Source organism: Ahaetulla prasina, chromosome 1 (assembly GCF_028640845.1).
Source record: "Ahaetulla prasina isolate Xishuangbanna chromosome 1, ASM2864084v1, whole genome shotgun sequence".
In the NCBI taxonomy this organism is placed as follows: Eukaryota; Metazoa; Chordata; class Lepidosauria; order Squamata; family Colubridae; genus Ahaetulla; species Ahaetulla prasina.
The window spans coordinates 31,874,205-31,883,665 of NC_080539.1; the positions used below are offsets into that span (position 1 = coordinate 31,874,205).

Consider the following 9,461-nt stretch of genomic DNA (forward strand, 5'->3'; position numbering starts at 1 on the left):
ACTCTGCCTTCCTGGGCAGCAAGGAAAGTTACCTATTATATCTCTCCTTTACCTTATATTGAGAAACAATTAAACTTCTCATTCAGAGAATACTGTCCATAAACTTTTCTTTTTTTCTGGCAAGTGTTGGGGCTTACCTTCAGCTGTGGCCAGCTACACACCTGCTCCGCTGTGAGTTTTTCTTTCCTGTAATCTTTTCCTTGGGGGCACGAACTACAGAAAGTTTCATGGATTCTGCAAATGGAAGAAAACAGTTGTTGGGCTAATACAGTCCTTAGCTGTCAAGGCTGCCATAAACCCTATTTTGCACGTTGATTTTAAATTCTCAACTCCTTTCACAAGGCTTTATAAAGCCGACCTCTCCACCTCCTGCTACTTATAAAAACATCAAACTAAAACAACAATTAGAAGCAATGGGTGGAAACTGATCAAGGAAAAAGGCAACTTAGAACTAAGGAGAAATTTCCTGACAGTTAGAACAATTAATAAGTGGAACGACTTGCCCACAGAATTGTGAATTCTCCAACACTGGAAATTTTTAAGAAAATGTTGGATAACCATCTGTCTGAGATGGTGTAGGGTTTCCTGCCTGGGCAGGGGGTTGGACTAGAAGGCCTCCAAGGTCCCTTCCAACTCTGTTGTTATTATTATTATTATTACATGAATATTTAACATATTAAAATTCACCACGTTACCTAACAATTTGAAACCATCAAAACTCCATAAAACAACAGGACTAAATCAGAGTCATCCATCCAGACATTCATTCATGCCCATTATGTAATTCTTTTGACAGTAAGCAGTTACACAGAGGACAAAAAAAAGAAACTGTGAACCGAAGAAATTGAAGGTATGACTTAAGAAACGAAAATACTTTAAAATACCGTATATACTCGAGTATAAGCCGAGTTTTTCAGCACGTTTTTTGTGCTGAAAAACGTCCCCTCGGCTTATACTCGGGTCTATACGGCTTATACTCGAGTTTTTTTTTTTTAAGCCCCTCGGCTTATACTCGAGTATATACGGCTTATACTCGAGTTTTTTTTTTTTTTTTCACATTTTACCGGACGGCGCGGGGAAGCCCTGCCGGTGCAGTGAGAGGGCGGGGCGGGGGAGCCGCCAGCCTTCTCAGCTGAGGGAGGGAGGGTTTCCCCAACCGGTAGGTGCCTCATTTCCCACCCTCGGCTTATACTCGAGTCCCCAGTTTACCCCAGTTTTTGGGGTAAAATTGGGGACCTCGGCTTATACTCGGATCGGCTTATATTCGAGTATATACGGTACCCTAGCTTTGCCTGCTAGTTGTGTTTGTGTGTACTAGCCATGTAATGCTTTGCCTTATTATGTTGCTTTTCTGTTCTTCATCTGATCTTTCTCACAGTCTACCGTATTTCCCTGAAAATAAGCCCTTCCCAAAAATATTTAAAAGCATGCACAGCCGATCCCAACCATATCCTCTGGTTAGGGTTAAGGAGACAGAGCTGGAAATCAGGTAAGATAGTAAGAGGAACCCCATATTGCTCCACGCGCCCCAAAATAATAAGACCTCCCCAAAAATAAGACCAAGTGCTTATTTCAGGGTTCAAAAAATATAGGACAGGGTCTTATTTTTGGGGAAACATGGTAGTTTAGTCTCACTGGTATTCAATAAGCCTTCCTGGTGTACTACTTTCAGTGCATCTTCTTCATTGTTCTTCAAATATTCTTCCAATGTCCCTTTTTCTTCTTTAACTGATTGGGGTACTTGCAACATTCCACACTTATTATTCTCCTTGGTAAATAGGAACTGAAATAGAAACTGTCAGCATCGCTGGCTGGATGAAGGGTATGGTTCATTGCCATTAATTTTCTGGCCAAACTATCCAGGGTTTCCAGTCCACTACTATATTATTATCTTCTGATAAGACCAGTCCAGTATGATTGAACCTTGGCATAGCTCTCATCCTTAAGCACACAAGCCTTCAACCACATCAAGGAAGTACCTCACTGGGGATCTATTATTTTATTTATTGTATAGTCATCCAAATATTTATACTAGATTTGGCATTTTTATCCAATTACACAGTTTTTTCTAAAGACTTGGGATAGGCAGGTTTGATGGTGTTAAAGGAATCATTGCAGGATATAGACCGTTTCACGTAAAGCTGCCTTTTGCAATTGACTGGTGATGATTTTATCTTTGCTATTTATTTATTTATTTATTTATTTTGTCACAATATCATACAAAAAGATTATATAGTATATACACATATAAACATATATAGGAAGAAGAAAAGAAAAACAATAGGACAGGAACGGTAGGCACGTTTGTGCGCTTATGCACGCCCCTTATGGTCCTCTTAGGAATGGGGTGAGGTCAATAGTAGAAAGTTTTTGGTTAAAGCTTTTAGGATTATGGGAAGAGACTACAGAGTCAGGTAAAGTATTCCAAGCACTGATGATTCTGTTGCAGAAGTCATATTTTCTGCAATCTAGATTAAAGCGGTTTACATTAAGTTTAAATCTATTGGTTGCCCTTGTATTATTGCAATTAAAGCTGAAGTAGTCTTTGACAGGAAGGACATTACAATAGATGATTCTGTGAGTTAAACTTAGGTCTTGTCGAAGGCGACGGAGTTCCAAGTTTTCTAAGCCTAGGATTTCAAGTCTGGTGGGATAAGGTATTTTGTTGTTTTCAGAGGAATGGAGAACTCTTCTTGTAAAATATTTCTGGACACGTTCAATTGTATTGATGTCAGAGATGTGGTGAGGGTTCCAAACAGGTGAGCTGTATTCTAGAATTGGTCTGGCAAATGTTTTATATGCTCTGGTTAGTAGTGTGGTGTTTTTGGAAAAGAAGTCATCCAAAATTAGGTTTACAACTCTTAGAGCTTTTTTTGTTATGTAGTTGCAGTGGGCTTTGGCACTTAGATCATTTGACATGAAAACTCCAAGGTCTTTAATGGGATAGGGGTCGTCTGTAAGGTAATGTCCATCTAGTATGTACTTAGTTTTTGGGTTCTTTTTTCCTATATGTAAGACTGAGCATTTGCTGGTTGAAATTTGGAGCTGCCAATTTTTAGACCAAGCGGTTAGATGGTCAAGGTCGTTTTGAATGATAGAAGTGTTGTCTGTGGTGTTAAATAGTTTGACATCGTCAGCAAAGAGAACACAATTACTTGAGATATGGTCACAAAGATCATTAATGTATAGAATAAAGAGTGTTGGTCCAAGGACGCTGCCTTGAGGAACGCCACTCTTGACAGGAACAGGATTTGATAAAGCATTGCCAATTTTGACCACTTGTTGTCTGTTAGACAGAAAAGCAGATATCCATTTGTGGAGGGGTCCTGAGATGCCATAGGATGTTAGTTTAAGGAGAAGTTTATCGTGTACTACTGAGTCAAAAGCTTTGCAGAAGTCTATGTAGATTGCATCTATTGATTTGCCTTGATCTAGATTTGAAGTCCATATGTTTTTGCAGTGGAGAAGTTGTAAGTTACATGATAACTTTTTCCTGAAACCAAATTGTTTGTTGGAGAGTAGGTTGTTAGTTTCTAAGTGTGAGGTAATGGATTGGTTGATGATAGATTCCATGACTTTGCAGGTGACGCAGCAAAGGGAGATCGGTCTGTAGTTTTCGACTAAGCTGGGGTCTCCTTTAAAGGGAAGCCTCAGATGCTTTGGGAATTACACCCAAGACGCCTATCACTATTGGTATTATTTTTGTTTTTTATTTGCAGATCTTTGCATTTTGTGATCCCACCCCCAATTCTTTCTCTTCCATTCTGTTGTCTTCACATACTGCCATGTCCACTATATAGGTATTTTTATCTCTCTTATTGACAATTGTTAAGTCTGTGGGGTTATGTGGCAAAGGCTTGTCCCAGAGCACTTCATTTTTTATTACTCTGTATATTTTGTATTCCCACCAATCATTCTTTACAGGCAGGTGGTATTTCTTGTAGCTATTCTAATGCACAGTTGTTACTACTTTGTCATGCCGTTGTTTGTAATCAGTCTGTGCGATCTTCATACAGCAGCTAACTAGGTAGGCCACTATTTCTTCAGCTTCTTTGTGGAGATGACATTTACTGTCTGTTGCTGTCTTCTAAATTCTAGCATTGTATGCATTTGTTCTTAAGGTTTGGTCTTGTGCAACCACAGTTAACCCTGCTGTCTCTTTCTCCAACTTTCCTGCTCTTAACCATTGCCAGATCTTGTCATCTGCTTGCCTGCAATTGATGCGTTTGTGTTTGTGTGTACTGGCCACGTAATACTTTGCCTTGTGATGCTTGACCAAAGTTCTTATTCGATTCATGTGTCCATTTTTATATATGTGTATGTGTGTTTCATAATCGTTTTGAAAGAGCGCTGCTCCTGTTTTTTAAAAAAAAGATTTAAAATTTTTGGGAAAGTTTTTTCCCTTTCTGTTATCCTGTCCCATAACACTAATTCTGGATGGCATAGATTGTCCCTTGCATGTATATATATATATACATATACATATACATATACATATACATATACATATACATATACATATACATATACATATACATATACATATACATATACATATATATATATATATATATATATATATATATATATATTTGTTTTCTGAGGTTTTCACGGGTATTTGTATATAGGTCTTTGGTTATTCGGGTTTTCTCCGCGTAAAATTGAAGTGTCTTGGCGACGTTTCGACGAAGTCTCATTCGTCATCTTCAGGCTTCAACCGTGCTTCTGGGAGCAATGTGGGATTGCAGCTGTTTCTTCCTTTTTAACTGCTAGTGGGGGTTTGAACTGATTGGGTGGGAGCTTGGCTGTGCTCTGATTGGATGGGGGTTTTTTTGTGCTCTGATTGGCTGGGGGTGTGTCCTGTGTTGGTGGGGGCTTGGTTGTGCTCAGATTAGTCTGAGTTGCAGGGGGATTTGAGCTGGTGAGCTGCATTGCTGTTGTTTGGCTTCGTGTTTGTGGTCGTGCTACATCTTCATAGTGGGTGTCTGTCTGCTGTATGTATGCATTGGAGGGGTTTGAAATGGCTAATGTTGCAGCTGCGGTCTGGCTTCTGGTCCTTGGTCGTGCTTCCTGATCAGTGTGGGTTTGGGTCTGCTTTCTGGGTGGATGTGTGGTGGTGACATCCTGTGTGGACCTCGTGAGTGTGGGTCTGGTGTCATCAAATGACCTTGATGAACGTATCTTTTCTTTTATGTACACTGAGAGCATATGCACCAAGACAAATTCCTTGTGTGTCCAATCACACTTGGCCAATAAAATTCTATTCTATTCTATTCTATTCTATTCTATTCTAATCTATTCTATTCTATTCTATTCTATATATATATATATATATATATATGTAGGTCTTTGGTTATTCGGGTTTTCTCCCGCGTAAAATTGGAAGTGTCTTGGCGACGTTTCGACGAAGTCTCATTCGTCATCTTCAGGCTTCAGCTTCGTGCTCCCAGAAGCACGAAGCTGAAGCCTGAAGATCATGAATGAGACTTCGTCAAACGCCGCCAAGACACTTCCAATTTTACGCGAGAAAACCCGAATAACCAAAGACCTACATACAAACACCAGCGAAAACCTCAGAAAATATATATATATATATATATATATATATATATATATATATATATATATATATATATATATATATATATATATATATATATATATATATATATATATATATACACACACACACATACATACACAAGGGAAAATAAATAAATTCTGCTAGCTCTGTGTTACTCGTTCTGTTGCTAATGAACAACACTTTTTATGCTGCTTCTGTTAATAAGAGCATTGACATACTGTTTTTATTAATAGTGTAGTGACTACATTTTGAATACTGCTACACCATTTTGCATAATCCATTGATTACCCCAGATCAAGAGAAGTGTGTTCCCTTCTTGGAGCACACATTCAAGATGCAATAGAAAAGGCCCAAAGGTTATTTAAGCCCTTTGACAAATATTTATACATCTATTTGGGAACGAATAACATAGATGGTCACAGATTCAAAGATACTGCAAGATATTATAAAGAACAAGCCGGGAGGCTGAAGGAGCTGGAAGAATAATTAGTGTTTTATTCATTTCTTTCTAGTGAAAGATCTAGAGAAAAGAGGGAAGAATATCAAAAACAAACAACCGATTTTAAAGATAGTTCTTACAAGTACTGTTTGGATTCTGTAATGACCTTAACTTCAGCAAAGAATTGAACAAAGTCTCTTTTAAGATCCTTGTAAAGAGGATCATAAAATGTGAGCTGGATTATTCTACCACTAAATGGAAACAGGATTAGTTTAGCAACCATACCCAGTGATCAATGGCTCTGCATCGAGATAAAAGGAAGTGACAAGTGACATACTGTGGGACTCCCATTTTAGCACTTATAATGTTCAACGTATTCATCAGTCACTTGGATAAAGTGTTACAAAAACTGATTATTAATTTATCAAACCTCTTAAAAAACAATATCAAGATTCAGGATGATCTTGAACACTTAAAAGAATGGGCAGAGGCCAACAACAGGGATTTCAGAAGGACAAATACAAGTACCATCTTTGGGTGGGACTAATAAAAAGCATGAGTATAAAATGAAGGAGACCAATGAGGGACAAGAGCGCATGTGACAAGGATCCAGGTGTCTTGGTGAAATATGAAGTGCAACCAGTACCAGAAGCAAGACATGAAAAGTACCAAATCCCCGGAACTCAAATAAGTTTCTCTCACAGTTTGCTCAAGCATTTACTGATGCTAACTCATGAATATTTCAAAACAGAAAATTTTTTTCTTTTGTATTTTTAGAAAGGAAAATAGGAAGTAACTAACCAGAAAATCTAGTTCCTGCAAACCTCCACTTTATTAACTGAATAATTTCATTGTAACCATAAAATTCAACACATGCCATCAAATTAAGATATTTTGGGCCGCTCATGTTCTCTCTGTTTTCGGAAGAAGATAATGGCAAATACTTTGTAAGTAGTAAGCAAGAACATTGCTTGGAAAACTAAATGGATTTGTATATATTGTCATCAAGAATCCAAATTAATTCAAAGGCAAATAAATATCAATTATACTCCCAATAAAATAAGAAACTCTGCTTTCATACTACTTAGAAACAGTGTCTTCTAATAGCACTTCATTTGCTGGAATTGCATCAAGTGCTTTTTTGTTACTTAGTTCTGAACTAAGAAAAATTTGCCAAGGTCCTAATTTACTGGATCAGTCTACTTTTTAGAAAGCTCTCTGCTGACACCATAACCCTAAAGTATATCACAGATTAGTTCAAGCTGGTTGAATCCTCTGCTTGAGAACTAAATTTGTGTGCTAACTAGTACAGTATATGACTTCAAATTGAGTTACCTGCTTTCATCAATAGGGCCTTTAAGAGTGTAAATAATGCTTGGATGGTTAATGGATTAGTTCTTCACAGGTAAATATGAAAGGCAATTATAGCTCCTAAAATTCAAGCAACTTACACCATGCAAGAAGTATGACAGCTGTATTTGCCTACCTCCTCACTCCCTTGGGATGTAGCCAAAATATCAATATTGTGTGTTTTCAGCACTTGAAGGTCAAAATTAATGACTAGTCTTGCAATGGTTTAAGGAATTGATTTCACACTTTGAAAGCCCTCCTCAAAACAAACAACAAAAGACCAAACATTTCACATACATAGCCCTCTAGTAACATCATGACTAATTGGTTGCAATTTTTGCAACCCCCTGGCAAACTAGAAAAGCAAAGCATGATTCCAGCTCCTTCTGTGTGAACAAGTGTTTCTTACTTCTCATTAAACAGGAGTCATATAACCCTACACTTGATGACTCAAATCACTAACCTGGGGCAAAACTGCTTTGACTTTAAAGATGTCCTTAACATCTCTGACTTCCCCACTTTTTTTAAACCCTAGAACAAAAACTTGGCATCCAATTTAGATTAGAATACTAATGTCAGCTTCTTGTGCCGATGTTGTTCTGATCTGGATTGGTCTTCTTTACTTATAGAAAAAGTCAGATTATGTGAAATAAAATTAAAGATCAACTTACCGAAGTATTTCTCCTTTGGTGAGAAATGTCAACACCTGCAGGAAACGACAAAGATGTCATACCACAAAATGAGCCATCCTTATTTTCATTTCCAGTGTGATGGGATAGGGATAGAGGACTAGAGAGAACCTACCTGCTTCTTTTAAACACACACAGACACACAAAAATAAATGTAAATGCAACCATACATTTGGCCTATCAGCCAGCATTGGCACCAATCACCTGGTTTTCAACATAGGAATACATAAGATAAATTTGAATAGCCTCCCTTGGCCATTATTTGTGATATCCTAAGAAAGTTACAATAATGTTTTCATAAAATGTGTGGAATTTATTAGAGAGGTAAGAGAATAGTCATGTGACTTTAGGAGACTTTTAACCTCAGGGTATCAAGAGAACAAAACAAGCATCCTGCTATGAACATGCAGGGCCAAACACGAGCTCTCTGTTCTGGATAAAGCCATCTCATCAGATTTAAGATGGATTAATAAAAATCCTACCTATTGCAGCATCCTGTTTCATTATCTGGGAATATCTGGGAAGCCCAGGAGCATAGCATTATAGCAATATTCTTCTTATCCTGTTGCTCCTCAGTTATTCATGTTCAGAGTCATGTGATCTCCTGAAAGGGAGGGATAGGATCCTGTTCAGCAGGCTGCATGAAAGATTTGTGTATCCCTAACTGAAGAAGGATGGGCAACTTGCAGACAATGGATTGCATATGTTCCTTCATTCCCCAGATGTTCCAAAAACTGGGCTGCTGAATTTAAGGGGAAAACCATAAAAACAAAGATATATTTTCCTTGTGGTTGAAAATAAAGTATTAGATAAGCCTCAAAACATGATATTCTGTAACCTGTCTATCTTGATGACCCTACTGAATCAATGGCACTGTGGCCTTCTGCTTCCCAAAACCTTGAATCAGGAAGAAAAAGGGAACATAGTTCTGGGCCAAGTGATTATCCATCTCTACCTTAATTTGTCTGAGCCTCATTTTTGTTTATTCCAGAGAAATCTTAATTCAATGAGCCTACCAATACAATAGTTGAATATACAAGTGGGGCAGCCATTTCAATCACATCATAGATAATTGTGGCTTCTTAATGGTTGGATATTAAATGGGTTCTCGGTTTTTGTCAAGATGACATGACACCACTTAGCTGAATATGATTTTCTATTCTACATCAGGGGTCCCCAACCCTTTGGCCGCAGACTGGTACCAGTCAATGGCCTGTCATGAACCAGGCGATGCAAGCGAATGAAGCTTCATCTGCGCATGTGCGGGATCTAGGTAGTGCACAAAACTATGCTTTCCCTGTCCATGGACATTTTTCCCCAACAACAGAACTGGTCCCTGGTACCCTGAAGTTTGGGGCTTCTACATGTCTGCCTTTGACAAGACATGAATAATGAGGAG

At 38.1% G+C, this 9,461-nt stretch overlaps 1 protein-coding gene across 1 annotated transcript in view; it reads right to left on the reverse strand.

Moving 5' to 3' along the window:
- CIB4 (calcium and integrin binding family member 4) overlaps nt 1-8,168 on the reverse strand; it is a 49,231-nt gene extending 41,063 nt beyond the window's left edge. Inside the window, exons 1-2 of the mRNA XM_058164763.1 lie at nt 8,045-8,168; nt 138-234 (exon numbers count right to left, since the gene is read on the reverse strand). The gene's annotated coding sequence lies outside the window, so the exon portion shown is untranslated. The remainder of the gene's footprint in view (nt 1-137; nt 235-8,044) is intronic.
- Nucleotides 8,169-9,461: the final 1,293 nt, after the last annotated feature.